The 27558-nt window shown below is 33.7% G+C and overlaps 1 protein-coding gene across 1 annotated transcript in view; it reads right to left on the reverse strand.

The window, feature by feature from the left end:
- The window catches only part of LRRTM4 (leucine rich repeat transmembrane neuronal 4), a 924534-nt gene that overhangs the window by 873875 nt on the left and 23101 nt on the right, over positions 1 to 27558 (reverse strand). Inside the window, exon 3 of the mRNA XM_006930227.5 lies at positions 11926 to 12034. The gene's annotated coding sequence lies outside the window, so the exon portion shown is untranslated. The remainder of the gene's footprint in view (positions 1 to 11925; positions 12035 to 27558) is intronic.

Below are 27558 nucleotides of genomic sequence, written 5' to 3' on the forward strand. Positions count from 1 at the left end.
TTTCCCCCCTACCAAAAAAATATCTCGTGACAAACTCGAATCTCTCCTGTGCAAACTGGTGAGTTTGTGGTGGAGTGATTTGTAGATCTAGCTATAAAGAACAGACCCTGGGAATGGTGTATGGTTGATGCAGCTACAAAGTGCAGAATGAGTTTACTTTTCTTTTGACTTACAGAGTGCTTGCAGAATTCAAGGCTACAGGCACGCTCAGTTTTTACTTGAAAATCTGTTCCTGCATTATCTGGATTCCAGAAGTAGTTAATGAACTCTAGGATGGGACATGTTTGTGTTTGCATGGGTAGCATATATGAAATACAATCATTTATAGGCATGGTTGTTAGGTTGGGCTTTTAAGTAGATACAAATTGGAAATAAACATGATGAATTTCAAAGTGCAGTTACCTATTGGTGATAGAGTACCAAAATGCAATGATCAATATGCATTATTCTATGAATAGGTTGCAGATTTTACTGATTTGACTGCTCTCTAGTCAAGGCATTTCAGGACATAATTGATTAAAATGTTGCATAATTTCACAGATGCCCGATTTACTCAAAATTTTAGATTGCTGTACAACTCAAGAAACAAACTTGACTTGATGCAATTTAAGTGTGTGCTTTTCCCAATTCACTGTACTTGATTGAGGGGCATGCATCACTGATTGAACTGAATACTTCATAGACAAAAATTTTAGTTTTTATCAATGGAAAAATATATTTCCATATCTCAATTTTTTTCAGTAGAGAAGTTAGAGTATGCAAAATCCTCTTTGGAAGGCAAGCTTTGTTGCTGCGAATTATCATTTTTATTGCTATTATTTTTGTTATTTCGTTTAAAGAATCTTCCAGGCTCATAAACATTCTCAGCAGTGTAGTCCTTAAGCAGAAAAAACAGGAACAGAATTCACAACAAACTGCTGAGGTTAGGCCTACCATTTAAGCTGTAGGTAGTGTAGATGTAAAGTGCTTGTCTTTTTGACACTGTTGCTTCTTTTCACTGTACATGGGACAGATTGTTTCTGAAGCACACATTTTCTTAATTGGAATAAAGCCTTAAAAAGTTTTTACAAAGTAATAAAAGAGTAAAATGATAATCATTTTCTTTAAATAAACACCAACATTCTTATGTTATACTCTCGTTTCTTTATTTTAAGATTTTTTGGAACATCATAGCAGATCTTCAGATTGGTAGAAAGAGACCACAGATATATTTGGCAAGACTAATTTAAGTTCCTAATTTAAACAGCAAAGCATATCAAAACTGAGCTGAAGCTCTTTGGCAAGATGGAGAAAGAGAAGTAAACCTAACATTGAATAAACTTTCTCTACTTTTACAAGTTTTAGATTTACAGAAGAATCTCTAGGTATTGATGGAGAGTTTCCTTACATATGCCCTCCACTCAGGATCTGCTATTGTTAATATCTCAGATAGTATTTCTATCTGAGAAAGAAACCTCACAATGGGTAAAAGAGATAAGAACATGCAGTTCACAGAGAAAGAACCCCAAATGATCAATGATCAAATAAAAATCTCAAACCCATGATGAATCATTAATAAGAGTACTATAACAGTAAATTAGTATTTCTTGCTGAGCAAATTAACAAGAAAATGAATGTCTAAGGTTTGAAAAACAGACAGGGAAAGAGCAATTAATATATTTTGGAGATAGTAAAATTTATAATTATATGCCAAAATAATTAAAAATTTCCAAGCAAAGAAGGAAAGTCATCTAACTTACAATCCGTCAATTCCACTTTGTTGTTGTTGTTTCAAGTTTTTATTTAAATTCTAGTTAGTTTACATATAGTACAGCATTGGTTTCAGGAGTAGAATTTAGTGATTCATCACTTACATATAACAACTCTCAGTGCTCATCACAAGTGTCCTCCTTAATGCCTATCATCATTTTAGCCTATCTCCTGCTCACCGTTCCTCCATCAACCCTCAGTTTGCTCTCTGTAGTTAAGAGTTTCTTATGGTTTGCCTCCTTCTCTTTTTCCCCCTTCCCCTATGTTCATCTGTTTTTTTCTTAAATTGCACATATGAGTGAAATCATATGGTATTTGTCTTTTTCTGACTTATTTTGCTTAGCATAATGCACTCCAACTCCATTCATGTCATTGCAAATGGCAAGATTTCATTTTTTTTTGAGGACTGAGTAGTATTCCACCGTTATATATCCCACATCTTCTTTATCCATTCATCAGTCAAGGGACACTTGGGCTCTTTCCATAATTTGGCCATTGTTGATAGTGTTGCTAATAAATATCAGGTCCATGTACCCCTTTGAAACTGTATTTGTGTATCCTTTGTGTAAATACCTAGTAGTGCAGTTGCTGGACCATAGGGTAGTTCTATTTCTAACTTCTTGAAGAACCTCCATGCTGTTCTCCAGAGTAGCTGCACCATTCTGCATTCCCACCAACAGTATAAGAGGGTTTCCCTTTCTCTGCATTTTTTGCCAACATCTTTTGTTTCTTGTATTGTTAATTTTAGCCATTCTGAGAGGTGTGAAGTGGTATCTCATTGTAGTTTTGATTTGTATTTCCCTGACGACTCGTGATGTTGAGCATCTTTTTCTTGTGTCTGTTAGCCATCTGGATGTCTTCTTTGGAAAAATGTCTATTCATCCCTTCTGCCCTTTTCTCAACTAGCTTATTTGTTTTTTGGGTATTGAGTTTGATAAATTCTTTATAGATTTTGGATACTAACCCTTTATCAGATGTAATTTGCAAATATCTTCTTCCATTCCATAGCCTTTTGATTTTGTTTCCTTCACTGTGTAGAAGCTTTTTATCTTGATGGAGATCCAGTATTTCATGTTTGCTTTTGTTTCCCTTGCAATGTCTCTAGTAAGAAGTTGTTACAGCTGAGGTCAAAGAGATTATTGCCTGTGTTCTCCTCTAGGATTTTTATGGTTTCCTGTCTCACATTTAGGTCTTTCATTCATTTTGAATTTGTTTTTCTGTATTGTGTAAGAAAGTGGTCCAGTCTCATTTTTCTGCATGTTGCTCTCCAGTTTTCCCAGCCTCAATTGTTGAAGAGACTGTCTTTTTTCCCTTGCATACTCTTTCTTGTTTTGTTTTTTGTTTGTTTGTTTGTTTTTGTTTTTGAAGATTAGTTGTGGGTCCATTTCTGGGTTTTCTACTCTGTTGCATTGATCTATGTGTCTGTTTTTGGGCCAGTACCATACTGTCTTGATGACTACAGTTTTGTAATGTAGCTTGAATATTGGAATTGTGATGCCTCCAGCTTTGCTTTTCTTTTTCAAGATTCCTTTGGCTATTCAGGCTCTTTTGTGGTTCTTACGAATTTTAGGATTGTTCATTATAGCTTTTGTGAAAAATATTGGTGGCATTTCTATCAATCCTACTTTTGAAGTGTAAACCCCAGAGAATCCCTTATGCTTTCAAAAAAGACATATAAGAAAGTTGATTGTATCTTTATTTGTAAGAGCTAAAAATGTGGAAATCTTAAATATCCTTCGAAGTGAATAAGTTCATTATATTTTAATTTATTCTAACACTGGAAAAGTGTATTGTAATCAAAATGAACTCTATCTACATGTATCTCTGGATAAGCGTCAAAGAGGTTCAAGTTTAAAAAGCTAGTTGCCAAAGTATCAATCACAATTAAAATGGGGCAATTATACAAATATGTAAGCATATTTACTTATTTACAAATTTATAGAAAGTGAAAGTGCAAAACTTGTATTGGAATGATTCACTCTTATGTTGGGTGAATCTAACCTTATGGTTTGTGGATTTGTGCCCCTGAATCAGGCTCCTCTTTAATGGCATGGAGCCTGCTTGGGGTTCTCTTTCTCCTCTCTCAGCTCTTCTCCTGCTCTGTGTTCTCTTTCAAAATAAATAAGAATACTCTATTAAAAAAATACACATGCATTTCTGTTGAATTTTACCTGGTGGTAGAACTACTGTGTCCTGAGGTACAGAAATGTTTGATTTGATTCTATACTGCCATTTGCAAAGTTACTGTACAAATTAGTATTCCCATCAGCAGTGTCTAAGAATTCCAGCTGTAACATATCCTGCTAACATTTGGTATTGTTATTGTTTGTTGTCAATCAGTGATTGTTAACACTTATTAAAGATATTCACTTGAATATCTTCTTAAATTATGTACCTATTTGAGTCACTGTTTATTATTTTTTATTGCATAATAAAATACCTAAAATTTAGTAAATCTAAACAACAATATTTTTCTCAGTCTGTGAATGAATAATTAGGATTTATTTCAGGTAGGCTCACTCATGCAACTGTAATCACTCATTCTGCTTTACAGTGCAGCTTTGTCACTGGGGTTGGCTAGCTTAGGTTGGATAGTAGGGATGACTAAGTCACATGCCCTTTATCATCCAACAGGCTAGCTTGAGTTTATTAACCTAACTGGCTGGGCAGGACCAAGAGCAAGAGCAAGACACATAAAAGACTTCTTGATGTCTAATCTTTTATGTGTGACAACATTATTTCTACCATGTTTCACTGGAAAAACAATTTGCAAGGGTTTCCCAAATTTAAGAGGTAGAGTAAGTTCCTCTTGGTGGAAATAATTGGAAATCCACACTCCAAAGGCATGGATACAAGAAGAGTGAAGCTTTGTGATCATTTTTCTAAGCTGTTACAACGTATGAAACTTTTAGTTGTTGCAAGCCATTTTAGTTGTTGCAAACATCTTCTACATTGTAGCTTTCTACTCACCTTTTATTGAGATGAGTAGTGATTTAGTAAGAAAAATCTTAATATTAATGTGATTCAATTTGTGATTGAATGCTTTTGTATTGTATGTTAATAAGTCCCTTTCAACTTTGGAGTTACACATGTGTTCTCCTGTATTATCCCTAAAGTTCTATACTGCATAGCCTTTTTTAAAAATATATTTTATAAGGTTTATTTATTTGAGAGAGAGAGAGGGGGAGAGAGAGAGAGAGAGAGAGAGAGAGAGAGAGAGAGAGAATACACACATGAGCCAGGGAGGGGCAGAGAAAGAGAATTCCAAGCAGACTCTGCACCATCAGCACAGAGCCCCATCTGGGGCAGGAATTCATGAACCGTGAGATCAAGACCTGAGCCGTAATCAAGAGTTGGACGCTCAACCGCTCAACCGACTAAGCCACCCAGGCACCCCCCCTACCTAGCCTTTAAATTCAGATTTCAATCTATTTGAATTAATTTTTGTGTTGGGGGGAGTCAACACTTTTTTTTTCCACTTTCATAACCATTAACTATTGTTAAAAAGACCAACTTTTCCTCTTTACTCTGAAGTGATAATTTTCCAAGGGATTAATAAATTAATAAATCAAATGTCTATATAGGTGGTGGTCAGTGTGTTTCTTGCTCTCTATTTTATTCATCTGGTCTATTTGTATGCTCTTGCCCTAATCATACTGCAGTAGTTAATACAGTATTCCAATGTCTTTTTAAATTATTATTATTATATAATTATTATTACTGTTTTAATTTAAAATTTAGTTAATATAAAGTGCGATATTGGATTCAGGAGAATTTAGTAATTCATCACTTACATATAACACCCAGTGCTCATCACAAGTACCCTCCTTAATACCCATCACCTATCTAGCCCATCTCCCACCTACTTCTCTCTATAAACCCTCAATTTGTTCTGTATCATTGAGTCTCTTGTGGTTTATTTCCCTCTCTTCTCTCCTGTCCCTTCCCATATGGTCATCTGTTTTGTTTCTTAAATTCCACATATCAGTGAAATAATATGGTATTTGTCTTTCTGTGATTGATTGGTTTTGCTTACATAATACACTCTAGATCCATCCACATCACTGCAAATGGCAAGATATCATTCTTTTTGATGGCTGAATAATAGTCCATTGTAATATACATACCACATGTTCTTTATCCATCCATCAGTCTTTTTATCCATTATAGTGAGTATTCCCACTTTATATTTCTTCTGTAACAGTGTCTTGGCTATTATGAGCCCAATGAATTCACATATACAAGAATCTGCATATAACTTTTCAAAAGAAAATCTCTTGGAAGACTGATTGAGATTTTGTTAATTCTACAGACCAATTATTCCCAAATGATAATTTAATATATCAACTCTTTCAATCCATTGTCTATGTAAATCTATAGCACTCCATTGGATTGTCTTTATGAAAGCTTTGTACTATGTTCATCAGATTTATTCCTAGGCTGTCAGTGTTTTTCATTCTACCTAAAATGTTCATCATTTCAAATTTTATATTCTGTATGTTTCAGAGAGAAATTATAACAATTTTTATATTATCCTGGTATCCTGCAACTTAGCTTTAGAATTAACAACATATTTATTTTAATTTAATTTTAAAAATTCTGTGAGTCAGTCATATGATATGGGAATAATACTGTTTTATTTACTTATTTCCAAACTTATAACATTCATTTCTTTTTCCTGCCTTACTAGACTGGCTAGAAACTCCAGTAAACTGGTAAATAAAGGTAGTAATAGTATAAATGGTTGTTTAGTTACTAGTTTTAAATGGAAAGCATTCAACACATCCTTAAGTACAATATTTACTTTTTAGATTTTAAGGTTCCTATCATTTTAAGTTCCTTTCTTTTCCTATTTGGCAAAGGTTTTTTTTTTTTTTTATTAATAGACTTTTAATTTTATCAAATCCTTTTTGCATCTATTATATTTACCCAATTACTCTATAATTTGCTAAATTACATCGTGAATTTAAAATATTTGATCAACTTTAATATACAGAGGAACCCCAAATGCATTCATTATATAAACAGATGGATAACTTTTGATAAAGTCTTTAAAATAATTGTTTATTGAGTTTCATGTTTTAGACTATAATTGCCCTTAATATCATAATCATTTTTATGCTTAGATATTAAGATGGCTTTACAAAATAAGCAGGGGAATTTCTACTTCTTTTATAATGTCTAGAAGTTTTCAAGTTATATTAATGATTGAGTAAGAATCATTTCTTTCTCTTGGGTAAAATTTACTGTCAGGGCCTGAGATAATTTTTGTGTGAAGATCTTTAAGTACAAATTTAATACCTCTTTTTTTTTTTTTTTTAACATTTTACTATTTATTTTTGAGACAGAGAGAGACAGAGCATGAACAGGGGAGGGGCAGAGAGAGAGGGAGACACAGAATCGGAAACAGGCTCCAGGCTCCGAGCTGTCAGCACAGAGCCTGACGCGGGGCTCGAACCCACGGACCGCGAGATCATGCCCTGAGCCGAAGTCAGCCACTTAACCGACTGAGCCACCCAGGCGCCCCTAATACCTCTTTTTAGGTCTGTAACTATTCAGAGTTTTTATTCTTTTTGTGTCAGTATTGGTAAGTTTTATTTGTTTAGGATTTTTCCAATCTGTTTACATTTTCAATCACATCAGCATAAAATATTTTCATGATATGCTTTTTCATGTCTTTAAATATGTAGCAACTGAGTACATATCCTTTATTTCAATTCCTTTCATGGATTATTTTTTATTTAAAAAAAATTTTTTTTTCAACGTTTTTTATTTATTTTTGGGACAGAGAGAGACAGAGCATGAATGGGGGAGGGGCAGAGAGAGAGGGAGACACAGAATCGGAAACAGGCTCCAGGCTCTGAGCCATCAGCCCAGAGCCCGACGCGGGGCTCGAACTCACGGACCGCGAGATCGTGACCTGGCTGAAGTCGGATGCTTAACCGACTGCGCCACCCAGGCGCCCCCCTTTCATGGATTATTAGTGCTTTTTCTTTTTGTGATCATTGTAGTTACTTGTTTTCTTAACCTGTGGATCTTCTGGATGGTTTTAACTTTATTGATCCTCTCTGTTGTGCCTTTGTTTATGGTTCATAAATGACATCTCTCACTATTTCTTTTTCCTTCTTCAAACTTTTCAGAAGTTTTCTTGGTTATTCTTATGTTGTGGGGATATTGCATACATTTTCTTTAATCTTTAAAGCTTAATGAAGTTAAAATTTCTTTAATTTTGACATATTTTTAATTTCCAATTTATTTTTAAACTAGAAGTAATGCTGCAATGATCACCTTTGTCGCTTTTCATGATCCTTAACTATCACAAAAAATTCAGTGGCAATAGCTTCCTTTTCTTAGGATAACACCCATATTTTACTCATCTCTTTTGGTTTGTCTTTCCTGGGATGGAAATTCTCTCTGTCAGTGAGCTGGTGTAAGGGAGATAAAGGTCTCAGTGTTTTTGTGTAGAGGGAAGGAGATCCCAAACTCTTCGTCATACTTACCTGGAATTTAGTCTCCAAACATGGAGCTGGAGGAAATGAGAAATATTGGTGGTTTGTCCCTTCCAAGAATTTACCATAGTTCATGTCTGAGAGCTAGGAGATGAGGTAGCCTAATCTTACCCATACCCACTCAGAATGGAGCTCTGGTCACACTGACCTAAGGGTAGCAGGCAGGAAATGGATTATGGCACAAGTGCCATGGACTCTCACTTTCTTACTAAGACTTAGACTTTTTTTTTTGACTGTTTCTTCATTTGATGTATGCCCATAGGATAATTTCCAAAATTTTTGTTTTATATATAACTTTTAGCAATTATGGTTGTTTCACTGGGGAGCATATCCACTGAGCTCCTCATGCTGTCATTCATGAAGTTGCTGTCCTATTTTTTCTTTCCTCATTTATACTTTTACATTTTCATTGGTGCATCTGCTCCTCCCTCCCACAAATATTCTTTTGAGCTGAGGTCATCACACTACAGCACGTACACAAAACTTGTTACACTGCCTGATATTGTAAATAAAGTTTTATTGGAACACAGCCATTCTCATTTGTTTGTGTATTGTCTATGCCCACCTTTGCTGCCTTTGTGTTACTATGGCAGAGATAAGCAGTTGCAAAACTGACCACATGGTCCAGACAGACTAAAATATGTTCTATCCTGTCCTTTACAAAAAAAAAAAAAAAGACATTTGCCTATTTTGTTTTAATGCATTCTTATTCTCCCTTCTTCACTCTTTTTTTTTTTTTTTAACGACTGGGCACAGATGATATACTTTAAAACTTTTACTTCCACATGTGTATTGGAAACCTCTTTACAATGTTACATTTAATACTTTAAAAATATTTCTTCCCTATTTGCTCTCTCCATAATGTTACTTTAAAAAATCTTTTCCAATTGGTTAGAACATTTTCTCAAGTACTTCCCTCATATTAATTATGTGAATGCTATCCTTTTCGAATCTTTGCATAAATATATTTTCCCTTACAGGTAAGTAATAATTTAATTGGGAATAAGATTTTTGTTCCTTTAATATGTGTCCTCAACTTATAAGATCATTTTTTAAATCTTGGAATCCAAAATTTCCCTGATGATAATTATTAATTGTGATATTTCATTTAATTTTTTAACTCTTTTTTCATTCATCTTTCCTTGGCCCTATGGAAGCCTTCCCATCTGCAGCCAATTCCTTATTTACATAATGAACATTTTTTTTCTACTAATTGAGTCTAACTATATGTCACTCTATTTTTATGTTCTGTGGAAGGTTTATCTGTCCCATGTGAAAGCTCATGTATATGTACACATTTATCTTTGCACTCATTTTTTCATCTGTTATTTTTGCTATGAACTTTAAGATATTTTTTCTACTTGAAATTCTAGAAGATTTAGCTAGTTTTTAATAGTGACCATCTCACATCTACTTTGTCTATTAAATTTCCAAATTAAAGTTCTTGATCATAGTGCTTGAAAATCTTTTCTTAATATATTCCCTTAGAAACTCTTATATTTCCCTTGTTTTTAAGTGTCCTGTGTGGATTTTTGGTGAGTTCTGCTTCAATGGAAACTACCTATTCTTTATGTTTGGATTCACTTTCCACTGAGTGATCTGAGTTCACCTAAGTTCATCTGTACTCAACCTTGGCTGCACATTGCAATGACCAGTGGAGTTCTTGGAAGTTCTGTTTACTGGATCCCCAGAGGTTCCAATTAAACTGTCCTAAAAAGGCACCAGGTGATTTTAATGGGCAGTCCAGGTTGAGTTTTGCTACTCAACTTAGTGGTTTTCAATTGATGATGGCTTGGTGTAATCTTCTCCCCACCATCTGTTAGCTGAAAAACAATCATGAGAGTGGAAATGGAGCAGGAATATTGGAACAAATGTTAGAAGAGTCACACTGAGAAACTGTAGAGCCACAAATGGAAACAGCTAACACCCCCAAAACATGATTACCCCAGGGCCATATATGTGGAAAAATGGACTTTAAATAAAAAATCAACTTGTAACTTACAAAATCTATAATTTTCCAGCTCTTTTTAGAGCTGCTTTAACAATGTCCTAAATAATAGGTACTAACTGGTATGTCAATCATAAATGGGGTAATAAAAAGACAAATACAACTTTCTGACCTCATATACGCTCCATATTTTCTTGGGCAAGCACCATTTTTCCTTTACTTAAATGCTTCTTTTCTGCATAAATCATCATTTGGCATGATGCTAACACTACCTTATTCATAAATATGAACATTTTCAGATCAAGAATACACAGTATTAAAATGATTTGCTAATATTAAATTCTCTCGGGTTTTTGTAGCTTGACTAATCCCCGTTTTAATGTACTCTACAACTCCAGTTGGCTTACACAAATAGAATTACTCTATTAATATGCATCTCAAGTTCAATCATTTTCCTATTCTAACCAACTCAACTTTTTGTTCAATGAACTAAAACAACTAATTTTGACATTTATTCACATACTTTCTTGTATAATTATGTGGTTTATATCTATGCATTTTGTCTTGACAATACAAGTTAACTGAAGTTAGAATCACCACCTTATTCTTCTTTATAACCCCTTTGATTCCTGGGTTCATGTTGAGCAAATGGCATATATTCAATAAATATGACATAATTCATTTTTCATTATTAAACTAGTTACATGAATATATTGTAAGAAAATGGAAACATTATAGAAACATAAAATTTAGAAAGCCTACTGTATTCCCATTTTTCAAAGTAATCATCTATGAACAGTTGAATATATTACTTTTCAAACGGTTTCAATTTATATGCTATTATCTATTGAATTTATCATTTACTCTTCAGAAAGGAGATTATTCTATAAATACTTTGGCATATCTTAAATATCTTAGCTATATTTTTGATATAAGCATATATTTTGTCTAATTTATTATAAGAGCTAAATAATTCAATGAATATAACTGATCAAATGGCAATATCCCCATATTATCAGGCTTAAGTGAGATTTATAGTTTAGTATGAAAAACTGAGGAACTTTAATGTCATATATTTAAAATAGAAATTAAAAAATATTGAAAAAAGTACAATATCATTTTTTAGGGTTAAAGCTGGGCAAAGTGCAAAGATCTTTTTCTTTTGAACACTTCCTTGCTTCCTCCTTTTCTTTATAACCTTTCTTGTCTTTTCTTTGTGGATCTGAGCTGATAAAAGGGGTTGAATTTGCCCTCTTTATTGGGATATGTCCCTCCTGTGATACAAAGGATTAAATGGAGGACAAGGGCAAAAATGCATGGAATATTACATATGTGCAGCTTGGGTGGAGGCTTAATATTTGAAAGTAATTTTTTATATTCCTAGAATGATTAGCCAACATCCCTAGAGAATTAAAACACAGATTTCAGCAATAAACATGGAGAAAAAAATCAACAGCTCAGGTATATATGTTATTGTCTCTGCTATCACTCTAAAACTTAATTAGAAAGGATTTCCATAAATGATTGGAAGTTGTTGACTATACACATACTCTCTCAATCCAGTAGTAAAGTAAAAAAAAAAAAAAAAAAAAAAGGTTATGTTTTCAAGCACAAAGAGGACTGCAGAAAAGGCAACAGCAAGTTTGCTATTTCAACAAAATTTGAAGACAAAAAGGAAAATGGAGGAGTAGTAAATGATTTAGGAAACAAAGTTATTACCTGGGCGCTTACAGTGTGGAATACCATGAGTTAAAACCCAATGTGCTCCATGGAACCCTTAAAGTCTCATTATGTAGAGGAACCAACCAAGTACTGCAGAAGTCTGTGACTGAAAAAAAAAAAAAGACTTGTCAAAATCTAAGTAAAGAACAGATGGACTCTCTAGGTCCTCTCTCCCATTGAGAGACATCCAGCAACAATCCTTTTATACACTCATAGGGCACATAAGATTTATTCTGTGAATAAATTGAATGTGAGATACTCCAGATGCAGGAGCATAAGCCACTTCAGAAGGCTGGAGTAAATTACCTTTTGCAAACTGGAGAATTAGTTAAAAACCTACATTTAACTGGCACACCCACCCTTTCTTGGGTCCAGCTTCTGCAAAACAAGTGGGTAGATTTATACCCTATAAACAAGAGAGAGGCAAAAGGAATTCCCAGTACTTAACTGGGCACAAGCCCAGCGGCGCCGAGTTTAATTTGATGTTTTAGGATTGAGCACTGTAAGATCTCCACAGAGAAGTGGGGGAGGAGAGTGGGGACCCAAGATCAAACAGCTGGATATTTAGTGGATTTAACTTTGGCAAGAATTTTGATAGGTATATGACAGATCTATTTGAACACTTAGAATAACAGTAGAAATATTGTTTAGGAAAAAATAAAAAGTAACTGCAAGAAGAAATGACTAAACAACATAGAGGAGTTAACTATGAGAATTGGGTGTTAGGGTAGAAGTAGGGGGTGGGCATATTTTTTTATACTGTAAGTGTTTTTAGGCTTTATTATTATTTTTCCAAAACCATGGGCTTACACTACTTTGATGAACAATAAAGGTAATTTGAAAATAAGTAACATTTAGGGATTCAGAGAGACATTGTAGGCCAAAAAGACAAACATTAGGCAATTTCTCAGCTGTTTCCTTCCTTCGCAGATGGTGTTTATTGATTGTCCATTAAACCATACGTATTCAGAACACACATACCTATACTATTACATTTATTATTTGGATAAGATATATTATTGGGTAAATATTAAACTCTTTATGGAGCTTACATAAAAGGATTTTCAGATGATCAAAAAATCAAAAGATGAAACAGCAATGAAGTAAATACTTTGGGTAGAAGTAGGAAAAATGTAAGAGGGACTAGGTAAATAAGGTTGCATTTTTAAAAGTGGAGGTCTGTTTCATAGAAGAGGCAGAAAAAAGCAGAGCAAAGAAATGGAAAACTTTAAGTCAAGCATGAATAATTTGAAGTTTTGGATTTTGAAGTGAATTAGAATATATGATGGGTGCTAAATAGCATAAATTTAAATTCGTAACACTCAAAAGAGAAAACTAATATGTGTTATTGAAAACATTTCCCTCGGAGCATGGTTTTTTACATTGTGGCAGAGACAGGCAGGGTATTCACCAAGACTATTTTCTTTCTCACAGGGACTTAGACTACATTTACCAGCCTACCATATAAATGTGGGGGAGGGGTCTATATGAACAACAAAAGGTGGTCAGAAGCGATGTCTATCACTTCCAAATCATTCCATAAAAGCTTCCCCGTATATTTTCCATCACATTCTTTTCATTTTCACTCACTTATTTCAGTTGCTCTCACTCACTTGAAAGCCCCCTGTTGAAGATGGCAGAACTCCAAGATGGAGGAAGCCTGGGTACATCTATCACCATTTTGAAACACGTCAATCAAAAACATCTTTTGGACTGTGCATGAGCAAAAAATAAATTTCTATCACATATGGTTTTTGACCTGTGTTACAAAAACTAATGTATCTTAATACATTCCCTATATAAAATAAGTGTGATGAGGCATGAGGTAAGATGGTGATGTCAAAATAGACATATAGCCCTCTATAGCAGACATCAACAAGAGGGCATGCAAGAACACTGGATAGGATGGAAAAGTGTTCTTAAATTGTCAAAAATAATCCAAAAAATCATTAAGAGGAATCACTAGAAGAGTGATTTCTTTATTAAACACAAATGTGGTTTTTTCCAATACACAACTGCAAACAGTCCTCAAGAAATGTTGCAGCATGTAATATTCCTACCTGGAATTAGAATGTTATGCTATTGGGCTTTACTCTCCTTAACTTTGTCAGTTCTTTCTCAGTTATTTCCCTTGTGGTACTTACCTTTTTCTCATCAATACATGGAGATTCTCTATGGAGTAGAGAATTCTATTTTCAAATTTATGTACCATATAGTTGCTATAAATATTATTCCTAGTGTGTCAGTTGAACTCTAACTTTATTAGTAGTGGCTCTTTAATACTTTTACCAAGACAATACATATTCAGTGAAGAAAGTTTAGAATGAATGATAAAAAAATTATTCATTAAAATCACTTTCCACAAAGAAAGCCCAGGCCAACATGGCTGGATTGGCGAATTGTATCAAATATGTAAATCATTAATTACTAATTCAATCTATTTTTGTTTACTGAGATAAAATCAACAATAGCATGGCATATATTTAAGGTGCACAATGTGATAATTTGATACATTTATATATTGCAATATGATTACTGTCATAGCTCTAGCTAACACCTCTATCTGGTCACATAACTGTTATTTATTTTTTTATGCTAAGAACATTTAAGATATAATATCTTAGCATTTTGAAGTATATAACACAGAATTGTTCAGTATGATCATTATGATTTCCAGAATTTATCTTCTAGTTGCAAGTATGTATACTTTTAACATGTTCCCAGTTCTCCCTCTATTCTCTAGCTCTTGGCAACCAGAAATCTACTTTGTTTCTACAAGTCCAGCTTTGATTTCATGAGAAAGTCATATAACACAATATCCATCTTCCTCTATCTTATCTTGCTAAGGATAATGTTCTCAAATTCCATACATGTTGTTGCAAATGACAAGATTTCCTTCATTCTCATGGCTGAATAATATCCCATTGTATGTATATACCACATTCTCTATCCATTCATCCACTTACAGACAATTAGATTGTTTCCCTAGCTTGACTATTGTGAATAATGCTGGGATAAACACAGGAGTGCATGTATCTTTTCAATATCCTGCTTTCATTTCCTTTGGATATCTATCCATAAGAAGCATTGCTGGATCATATGACAGTTCTATTTTTAATATTTTGAGGAACCTCCATATTGTTTTCCATACTGAATGCATCAGTTTACATTTCCACCAACAGTACACAAAGGTTGTCTTTTTGGCACCAACTTGCCAACATTTGTTATCTTGTCTTCCTGATGATAACCATTGGAACAGTTGTGAGGTGATAACTCATTGTAGTTTTGATTTGCATATACCTAATATTTAGTGACATTGAGCATCTTTTGATGTACCTATTAGCCATTTGGACGTCTTCTTTAGAAAAATAATATCTATTCAGCTCCTCCACCCATTTTTAAATCACATTGTTTCTATTGTTTTGACTAGTATGAGTCCTTACTGTTGCCACATATAACAAGTCCCAGGAAGCTCCATTCACAGAGACCCTAAAGCTTTGCTGTGTACAAACTGCACTGCCTTTCTGAGGCTCAACTCAGCTCTTCTCCTGGGTTACTAAAGCAACAGGTGCCACACTCAAAAGTGAATAGAGAAGCCACAATATAGGGTTTACAAAGAATGTAATTCAGCTAGTTAGTTACAAAACTCTGAAATCTTCATTCACAAGGAGACTGTAATGTGTCGGAAGCTGTTGGATAACAAACAGCATATTTTAATATTTTCAAAGTTGTGAGTGTTTCCTCTTTACTCTGATGAAAAAAAATGTTGTAGGGAGACCTTCTCTCTCTTGGAGAACTTCATAAATGATATCTACAGTTTGGGGAAAATAATGGACTTCTGTCTAAAGAATATAAAAGATGAGAGTTGGTCAGCCTAGCTGCCAACAAGGGGTCCAAAGAGAAGTGACTATATTAGAACCAGCCAAAGTATTTTAGAACAAAAGGGAGTGATTCCCATGGACTAGATGTAGGCCATAGCGGTGAGAGGTGCAGGATGTAGTTGCCACCTAAAATGGGGGAAATATCTCAGCACAATGAAGTGAAGGCAACTCTGAGTCCTGGGGTCTGAGAAAACAGGTGTAATCAACAACTGCTGAACAGTATTCCTCCCTACATTTCACAAAAACTTCAGGTTTGAGATCACCGGAGAAAGAGTTAGGTTTCTTTTAAGTTCCCACTAAGGGCCCCATAGGAAAGGAATTAGTATTAATTATTTCTCATATCTACAAAAACAGTAAGCTACTTCATAAGGATATTGGTCACATAGGGACCTCTCACCTCTCTCTCCATTGTACATAACTGGATGGCTTAGAAATCATGATGAATAAAGAGTGTGAGAAATAGATGTGGTGATCATGCATCCCTCTACCATAAAGAAGCTCAACCTGCTATCAGTACAGGCAGCTACAACTATGAGTGAAGTCTAAAGGTTTTATGATTATGCTAGACTGAAATAGACATAATATTTATTAATTAAGACTGTTACCTTTCCTGACAGTGACACAAAAAATCATGGAGCTCACCCTAATTTTCATTCACAAGCAGTAAAGTGTCATTCACACAGAAGAAATGTAGACAGATAGTGATAGTAAAATATGAAACTCCTTCTGATTATAGTCCTTGAGTCCTGTTTCATTAACATAACTAGTACATTTATAGCTACTATGAATAAAAAAATATCCATTGTGCATATATTTAGTATATATTACAAGTTATATAAGTATATTAATGTTTTCATATTATTAACAAATTAATGTTTGTTGCATAGTTCAAAAGCCCACTATAATTTGTTTCTTTTTTCCCAATGCTTGATTTAAAGTAGGAGTCCATAAAACATAGCTTGTAGGTAAAATGCAGCACCCCTGCCATTTTTGTAAATGAAGTTTTAATGGAACACAATTATACTGGTTTGTTTGCATATTCTTGACAGCTACCTTTGGTTATAACAGCAGAGTTGAATAGTTGCAAGAGAGGTTGTATGGCCAGTAAAACCCAAAATACTTACTATACAGAAAATGTTTCCCAACTTCTGATCTAAAGCAATGTTCTATGTAAACTCCAGAATCAGATGCAAGAGAAACTTCATCTTATTAAGTGATTTTTCACTCAACAGCTGATTTTAAAATTGATAGTAACAGATTGATTTTAAGGGAAAACAAAACATGTTAATGTGTTTTTGTGTATAGCATTCTCTCATGAAATCTTGAAAACTGCCAAATTATGCTTCTTGCTTACAAATATTAATGTTAATTTCTCTCATTTGTTTGTTGAGAAGATATGTCACTGTAGTTCTACTGTTCAATTACACCCTTATTTATATTAGAAGGGGATAATGCGTGAAGCTTAATATATTGGTAAGCTGTAATTAATATGATTACAAATAGGGCACCTAGGTGGTTCAGTCGGTTCAGCTTCCAGCTCTTGATTTTGGCTTAGGTCATGATCTCACGGTTCATGGGATCGAACCCTACATTTGGCTCTGTGCTGACAGCATGGAGCCTGCTTGGGATTCTCTCTCTTCCCTTTCTCTCTGCCCCTGCGCCACTGCATGCCCAACACTCTCTCTCTCTCAAAATAAATTAACATTAAAACCATTTAAAAAATATTATTTACAAGTAATGGACAGGATCTAGGAAAATAATTTTCTAAATTCACAATAATCCTTGTATAATATTAACTGAAATCTATTTCAATTTGGAGAAAAGAGAAAACTGAAAATGTAACAACATAAATATTGCAAAGTCATGAAACACGACTCAGGCAAACCAGTTAACTATTAACTAATAACTGATATCATGGCAAATATTTTCTATATAAAATAAAATAGCAACAATATTAACCTTGCAGCCATTTAATAACACATTTACCAACATCTAACAAAATGCAAAGTTTTGATAGTATTGAAAATTCAGTATATTAGATAACAAATAGCTCCAGAAAAAATGAGTGAGCAAAAATGAATCAATTCAGCATTTAAGATAGGAAGTCAAAATTAAGTCTGAGGACGTATGTTTTGTTAGTCCCTGGAAAGTATTCACACGTGAAAATATCATTAGTATTATAACTGCCAAAACAAAAGGACAAAAAAAGCCCTGAAGAACAAAGATATGATGGGAGACAAGGGAGGAGAACTTAATAGAGGAAACCAATCTACCTTATTCTGTGACAAGAAGTCATCTCATTACACATAGACAGAGCTGAATATTAACTAGTCAGCTGGCCAGTTGTCCATGACACTTAAATACAAAAGATGTTAAGACATAGTATTTCCAAAATGGAACAATTAGGAGACATATGATTGCTTCTGCTTTCATTTAGCATGTTATCTGATAGGAGTCTAACACACCTACTCTCTTTCTCTGTCTCTCTCAAATAAAAAAAAACCTAACAAACATAAAACTTATGTCTACTCATAGATCTATATTTCTCTTTAATATATTATGATAAGCACATAAAGTCATAAGCTAGCAGAAAATTGATAATCTCAGGCAAAACAAATTCTATAACAAAATCAGTTATGATGTGCTATTTAGTAGAAATCAATGATGTCTTTTATTACCTAAATAAAACCTTAAACATGCCCCTGGAAGTTTTTGGTTTTGAAAATGGCAAAGATTATTCAAGAAGATTACATATGGTTACACAGGAAATGCTTTGTAGATTTTCATTAGAACTAGACCTAAAGAAATGAATTAGCGTAGATAATGTTTTTTTCTTTTTATTTTTAATGTTTGTTTATTTTTGACAGAGAGAGTGTGTGAATCGGGGAGGGACAGAGAGAGAGGGAGACAGAATCTGAAGCAGGCGCCAGGCTCTGAGCTGTCAGCCCAGAGCCTGATGTGGGGCGTGAATCCATGAACCATGAGATCATGACCTGAGCTGATGTCAGACATTCAACTGACTAAGCCACCCAGGGGCCCCGATAATGGTTTTAATTTGAAAATTTTAATTAATAAAAACTGGATGTTTCTACTCCTACAAAATCACACTTAACATACATTTAACAAATATCAGATTGAAACAAGGAATGATACAATTTTTCTATTTGTGTATCTTTTGAGCCAAATCCTCATCTATAAATTTATGCTGAGAAAAATAGTAGAGCAGGAATATAAAGATCTATCCAAAAATGTTCTACTTAAAATTTTTCATAATAATAAATATTTCTCAAAGTTATCTTTGTGACTAATTAAACCTAGGACTTAGGATAAAATTAAAATGAAACATGCTTGTCATCCCCAGAATGGAAAATAAAGGTTGAGCTGTTGGAAGAGCATGAATCAGGCATTGTGGTAAGTTACATCTGTTGTGAAAAGGCTAATATCCAAGCCCAGGACCATTAATCCTTGAGGAAGGAGAAGGAAGAGATAGAGATGGAGGAGGAACAGGGGAGGAAAAGGAAGGTGAAAGAGGAGATATTAAAGTGGTTTCTTATGAAATAGGATACCAGAACTAAATTCACTGCTAAAACCTAGGAGCTAATATGAGGGGCTCCCATCCGAAAAGAGTAGCTGCATTCAAGTTTTGCCAATCTGAAAGACTCCGATTTATCTTTATTTAGACTTTGGACTTGATTGGTTGGGGATAGTAGGGGGAGGGACAAACATACCTTATTAACTAAATGAATCAAGACCCCTACATTATGTTTGGGATATGCAATATCATCAGTGTTTCTATGGGCACAGTACTCCAAACCCTGATAATAATAAAGGCCCAGAGTACTAGCTGAAGGTAGCAGTAAAACCTGTGGATGGATCAATAATAAATAAACATTAAAAAAATTTTAAAAAGTGGGGGCGCCTGGGTGGCTCAGTTGGTTAAGCGACCAACTGCAGCTCAGGTCACGATCTCACAGTTTGCGAGTTCGAGCCCTGTGTCAGGCTCTGTGCTGACAGCTCAGAGCCTGGAGGCTGTTTTGGATTCTGTGTCCACCTCTTTCTCTACCCCTCCCCTGCTCATGCTCTGCGTCTCTCCATCTCTCAATAATAAATAAACGTTTAAAAAATTAAAAAAAAAACAACCCATGGATGCAATATGAGTGCAGAGGGAGAGAAGAAAAAGGAAAATATTACCATCACTGCTGTCAAAAAATAACAGAGAATAGCATACAAACCAAAGAGCATAAAACATTCTAACATTAAAAATCACATCCAATAAAATAAACAATACAATCAATAATTTGTTTTACATGAAATAATAAATTAGAGCATACAAAAATCACATAAAGTTTGAAAAACTATAAATGCAAAAGTAGGAAATACTGGATATGAAATATACTGTGATTGGAATTTAAAATGCTATAAAAAAAGATGATCTCTAGGTAGGACAAATTTAACAACAGAATTAGCGGATCAGAAAACAATACTGACACTCATGGAAAATGCAGTTTAGATATAAGGTTAAAGAATTAAAGATGTCTGTATAGATGCAAGCTGAATGAAGATGTTAATTCCATCTAATAGGAAGGTAAAGAACTTTGAAGGAATGGAAGAGAAGTCGCATTTGAGGAGAAAGTCTGTAAAATGTCTCTGAACCTCACAGATTTACACACAGATGCTCAGTTGAAAGATGTGTTTCATCAAAAAGAAAGTTCAATCCTAAAGAGGTAATGGGGGAGAAACTATTTAACTCAGAAATTAAAAAAATAAAAGTTTGCAAATTAAAATACAAACTAAAATACATACAGATATACATTTTGTTCTTATAATAAATCTCTGAAAATTTTATTTTATTTTATTTTTTTAAATATATGAAATTTATTGCCAAATTGGTTTCCATACAACACCCAGTGCTCATCCCAAAAGGTGCCCTCCTCAATACCCATCACCCACCCTCCCTTCCCTCCCACCCCCCATCCACCCTCAGTTTGTTCTCAGTTTTTAAGAGTCTCTTATGCTTTGGCTCTCTCACACTCTAACCTCTTTTTTTTTCCTTCCCTTCCCCCATGGGTTTCTGTTAAGTTTCTCAGGATCCACATAAGAGTGAAAACATACGGTATCTGTCTTTCTCTGTATGGCTTATTTCACTTAGCATCACACTCTCCAGTTCCATCCATGTTGCTACAAAGGGCCATATTTCATTTTTTCTCATTGCCACGTAGTACTCCATTGTGTATATAAACCACAATTTCTTTATCCATTCATCAGTTGATGGACATTTAGGCTCTTTCCACAATTTGGCTATTGTTGAGAGTGCTGCTATAAACATTGGGGTACAAGTGCCCCTATGCATCAGTACTCCTGTATCCCTTGGGTAAATTCCTAGCAGTGCTATTGCTGGGTCATAGGGTAGGTCCATTTTTAATTTTTTGAGGAACCTCCGCACTGTTTTCCAGACTGGCTGCACCAATTTACATTCCCACCAACAGTGCAAGAGGGTCCCTGTTTCTCCACATCCTCTCCAGCATCTATAGTCTCCTGATTTGTTCATTTTGGCCACTCTGACTGGCATAAGGTGATATCTGAGTGTGGTTTTGATTTGTATTTCCCTGATGAGGAGTGACGTTGAGCATCTTTTCATGTGCCTGTTGGCCATCCGGATGTCTTCTTTAGAGAAGTGTCTAATCATGTTTTCTGCCCATTTCCTCACTGGGTTATTTGTTTTTTGGGTGTGGAGTTTGGTGAGCTCTTTATAGATTTTGGATACTAGCCCTTTGTCCGATATGTCATTTGCAAATATCTTTTCCCATTCCGTTGGTTGCCTTTTAGTTTTGTTGATTGCTTCCTTTGCTGTGCAGAAGCTTTTTATTTTCATGAGGTCCCAGTAGTTCATTTTTGCTTTTAATTCCCTTGCCTTTGGGGATGTGTCAAGTATGAAATTGCTACGGTTGAGGTCAGAAAGGTCTTTTCCTGTTTTCTCCTCTAGGGTTTTGATGGTTTCCTGTCTCACATTCAGGTCCTTTATCCATTTTGAGTTTATTTTTGTGAATGGTGTGAGAAAGTGGTCTAGTTTCAACCTTCTGCATGTTGCTGTCCAGTTGTCCCAGCACCATTTGTTAAAGAGACTGTCTTTTTTCCACTGGATATTCTTTCCTGCTTTGTCAAAGATGAGTTGGCCATACGTTTGTGGGTCTAGTTCTGGAGTTTCTATTCTAGTCCATTGGTCTATGTGTCTGTTTTTGTGCCAATACCATGCTGTCTTGATGATGACAGCTTTGTAGTAGAGGCTAAAGTCTGGGATTGTGATGCCTCCCGCTTTGGTCTTCTTCTTCAAAATTACTTTGGCTATTTGGGGCCTTTTGTGGTTCCATATGAATTTTAGGATTGCTTGTTCTAGTTTCGAGAAGAATGCTGATGCAATTTTGATTGGGATTGCATTGAATGTGTAGATAGCTTTGGGTAGTATTGACATTTTGACAATATTTATTCTTCCAACCCATGAGCATGGAATGTTTTTCCATTTCTTTATATCTTCTTCATTTCCTTCATAAGCTTTCTATAGTTTTCAGCATACAGATCTTTTAACATCTTTGGTTAGGTTTATTCCTAGGTATTTTATGCTTCTTGGTGCAATTGTGAATGGGATCATTTTCTTTATTTGTCTCACTGTTGCTTCGTTATTAGTGTATATGAATGCAACTGATTTCTGTACATTGATTTTGTATCCTGCGACTTTGCTGAATTCAAATCTCTGAAAATTTTAGCTAGATGTAGAAGTAAGCTGCTGCTAACCATTGTCAGAAAAAGGAAAATATAATTCAATAACTGTAGACTTTGTTATAAAAGGACTATAATTATATCCAGTCCCTAAAACTATAGACAATCATCAAAGGAATGGAAATATAACCAATATTTTAAAATCAGAGTGGAGAAGTGTTTTTGTAAATTTGACTTACTGAAAGCCACAGAAATTGGAGGAAAAAAAACAAGAAAACTGAAAAGAGTAAACAAAATGGAAATCAAGATTGCATAAATTAACGCAGTTATGGATATCAGTAATTATAATACATGCAAGTGAATAAAACTTAACCTTTAAAAACAGAATTAATATATTAGCTAAGAAAAATAGTTATTTTTTTTTCATACCAAAGACTCACACTGAGAAGCTATACAAATCTCACGAAGTTGTAAAAATCATGAACCTACATGGACTTAATAATAATTACTTCATTTATTCACCCAATAATATGTGTTATTTATTGTCCCAGAAGTGAGAGACACCCATGAGACAAAATCCCTGATCTTGAAGACCTTGTATTTTAGCAATTGGAAAATAAACATTCTCTCTCTCTCTCTCTCCCTCTTTCTCTGTCTCTCTCTGTATCTCACTCTGTATCTCTCTCTCTCTCTCTCTCTCTCTCTCTCTCATACACACACACACACACACACACACACACACACACACACACACCAGCATTGTGAAGAAAAATAAAGCAAGAGAAGGGGGACCGTGTGAAGGAAATGAGGAAGCTTGCCAAGTAGACATCTAGAAGAAAATGATAGGGAGGACAACAGATATAAATGTCTTGAACATTTCCAATTCTGAATTCATTTTTATATACAATTTCAACCCCTTTATACATTGTAACTTGACATTTTCCTTCTTTAAATATGATTCTGGGTTCACTTACACGTCTTGATTTGACCTGAGTCTTACAGAACAAAGAACTTATATAAATGACAAAATGGTCTATTACATTCTAGTTCAGACCTCCTTGTGAAAATCAGCTTCGTGTTAAATATATATTGGTGTGCTGTCTCAAATATGTTGTTTGAAAAGCAACATGCATAAAATGAAATTATATGCATATATACGTCTGTATGCTTAACAATAGTTCCATAAAGTCTTAAGAATAACTAAAATAAAAGTTGCTTGCTGATCACCCTTTCTCTTCTATTGTAAGATATTTGCTCACGTGTATGGGTAGATTTTAAAATGCTCATAACTCTGACTCATTAATTTTACTTCCATAAAATTATAATAAATAGGAATAGAATTCTGTAGACACTACATATTTTGTCAATAATATTTATATTATTAAAATAAGCATGTATTTCTATTTGGAAGGAAAGGGTAAAAGCAACTAACAAAATTAAAGTACCATGGAAAATGTATTGGTTGAATATTGAATCAAAAAGAAAGGTCAGCAACTATATTTTATATTTAATATAAGCTCAACTCTAAAAATAAGCATAGAAAAACTACAGCAAAGATATATGCTAAAACAGTAAGAAGTTTTAACATTAATCCAGGTATTAGAGGTGATTTTTTTTTAAACCTGAGAAATTCATAGTACATTTAAAAAGTTAATTGAAATTGACACAGGATGAATGTTGATGATTACTGACAAGTATATACACTTGTGTAACTGAAACTCTAATGGTCACTCTTTACATGCCTTCATAGTGAATCACTGTCCTCCTCTAGGTGAAATCAATATTTGATTGATAGCCCTATAGATATCCCAAAAGACATGAAATTATTGGGTCATATGCTGGCCACATGTTGCATATTTATGAATTTTGCATCAGTAAGGTATAAGAGTTCCAGTTGTCAGACATCTGTAACATTTGGTTACTCCTTTCAATTTTAACCATTCTAGTAGGTTTCTAGTAATGTTTCATTTTGGTTTAATTGGAATTCACTGATGATTAGTGATGTTGAGTATCTTTTCACATCCTTATGGGTTAATCATATATCTTCTTTTGTGAAATGTCTTTCAAACATTTTGCCCGCTTAAAAAAATGGATGTGAGAGTCATTTTATCTATTCTAGACATAAGGCCTTTGTCAAATACATGTATTATTCATATTTTCTCCAAATCTGAGAAATGATCATAGTTGCTATATTTTTTTTGATAAACAGATTTTTTAACTGCGATTATCTCAATCAGTTTTCTTGTATTTTATGCTTAGCATTTGTGAGTTTTGTCTAAGAAAAATCTTTTCTTACTCCAAATTAATACTTTCTGTTTCCTTCTAGATATTTTATAGCTTTCGCTTTCACATTTAGAACTACAATCCATCTTGTCAACTTGCACATATGGTGTGAGGTATAGCTCAAGGGCTTTATGTCTTCTATGGATTTATCTTGTTCTACCAATATTTATGAATATCTATTCCCTTTGCTTTCATTTGCACCATTGTCAAAAAATACTTTACTGAATATATGTGTAGGTAATTTTTCCCTCTGTTTCAACGACTACTGTCTAATCTTGTACAAACACGTAATTTTAATTCCTATAGTTGTATAGTAAGACTTACAATATGGTTTCGTGAGCTTCTTAAGTTTATTCTTCTTTATCAAGATTATTTTGACGAATCCATAGATTTTGTATCATTATATGAATCTTATTATCAACTTATGAATTTCTTTAAAAAAGACATCTCAGATTTTAATTTGCATTGCATTGGTTCTATAGATCAATTTGTGGGAAAAAAGACATTTCTTCAATACTGAATATAACAACTATGATCATTTATCTATTTAGATCACTGCTAACTTTTCTCACTAATATTCTGTGGTTTGAAATAGGTAGATTTTGTGCATCTTTTGTTATATTTTTCATTACCATTTTGGCCAGAAGTTATTTTTCAATATTTTTACTAAACAATTATGTCATCTATTAATTAAAAAATGTATTTTTCTCTCTCTATTTATGTTATTCATTTCTCTTGCCTTATTACACTGATTAGGACCACTATTCAATATTGAAAAGAAGTTGTAGGACAAAATATCTTTGACATTTTCCTAACCTTAGGAGGTAATCCATTTTACAAAACCTAATAGGTAAAAGTTTTCTCTAGATGCCCTTTCTTGGTTTGAGAAGGTTCCCCTTTGTTCCTAATTTGCTAAAAAGTTTTATCATGAACAGATAATAATTTGCAAAAATAATGTTTCTGCATCGAGATAAAAAGATTTTCTTCAATGTTCTGTTAATGTGAATAAATACATAAATACATAATTTGATTTTGAAATATTAAATCACCTTTGCATTTCTGCAAACATAAATCCCTCTACATCATAGTGCATTTTTGTTTTTTATAATGCAGGAATTAATTTAATAATTGTGTTAAGGTTTTGGCACAAACTATGTTTGTGATATCCTTTGGTAAATTTTGATTTCTTATAATGTTCTTTACAGAATATGGTGTTAGGGTTACAATAGGTCATGGCATGTTGGGATGTCTTCCCAGCTACCATTTCTATGACATAGTTGTGCACAACTGATTTCATTTTTTTATTAAACATTTATTTGATAGCATTTACCATAGACGCTTTGGGGCCAGAATGTTTCTGTGTCTTTTGAGAAATTTACTTGAATTTATTTACCACATATAGGGCTTGTAAGGTTGTCCACTTCATCCTGTGTCAGTTGTGTAAGTTAAACTTTTTTAAAGTATGTGCCCCTTTAATTTGTTATTAATTTTCTCAGCACAAAGTTGTTCATTTTATTCTCTTAATATATTGTAAAGTCTGTGGATAGGTGGCAATATCCCTCTCTGAATCCAAACAGTCATAATTTGTTTTTCCTTCTTTTAATTTGAAAAGTATTGTTATGGATTTATCAATTTTCTTACTTATTCAGATAACTAATGTTTAACTTTAGGTGATTTTTCTCAATTTTTTCTGGAACAAGAAAAATTGTCAAGTTGAATAAATTACTGTTGTATTTTGGAAACTTCTAGACTCTATTATGCTCCACTTGTCCCTCATCCTTGCTAATAGCTCAGCTGAACTCGCTACACTTAGATAATTTTTCAACAAGCCTATATCGTCTATTTGCTTGCACTGACACCATGTATTTGCCCCCAAGAAACTACTATCACTCTTTATTCATTCATGAATGTTCTGAATTCAGTTCATCTGTGCTTCCTTGTAAACAGTGCTCCTTAAAAAGTCTTTTATCCAGATTTTTAAAGTGTTTTCCCGGAAAATGTCTTCAAATCCTTTTATATAATAACCAGACATAACTCTCTATAGGTAATTTTAACTTTCCTAAGACATTTCTAATTTCTAATGTCAATAAATATAAATTATTTTTAGGTATTAAATAGAAGCTGTGCTTATGTAATAAATGAAGGAACATTATTGACTTTTGAAAGACTCATCTATTTGTCACTGTACTTTATCTTAAAGGCTATCAGTTATTTGTTTTCTTCGAAAGTGAGACAATAACTATGAGTTTTCATTTTTTATCTTTCAGTGTCTTGCTCTATGAGGAAATTGCAGGCATTTCCTTCTATCTTTCCTTATTTCCTTTTTTTTAAAAATGTGTCTCACACTTTTCTTATAGAAAAGTAAGCTAATTGTGGAGTTAAAATAAACTGAAGACAGCATGATTTTATTTGCCACTCTAATGTGCTAAATTGTGTACTGATTATGTTTATGATGGATTTTCACTCTTGCAAGTAAGGGGATAAAGTAAAATGTAATTTTGTAACCCAAACAAAACATATAAGCATCTCTGAAAGTTGTCTGATGCATAGTTCAGAATGTATCTCATATCTATTGTAGAATTGTTGCTCTATAAAGTATTCTGTAGTATTCCTATCTTTATAACTATGCATGTTGTGATAAAAAGAACACAAAATGTATTATCATAATATTTGGGCTTGAATTTCATCTCTGTATTGTTAGCCCGTTTTTTCCTTCCTATGTGAATATATGATACTATATTCGTATCTATCT

Source organism: Felis catus, chromosome A3 (assembly GCF_018350175.1).
Source record: "Felis catus isolate Fca126 chromosome A3, F.catus_Fca126_mat1.0, whole genome shotgun sequence".
Classification (NCBI taxonomy): Eukaryota; Metazoa; Chordata; class Mammalia; order Carnivora; family Felidae; genus Felis; species Felis catus.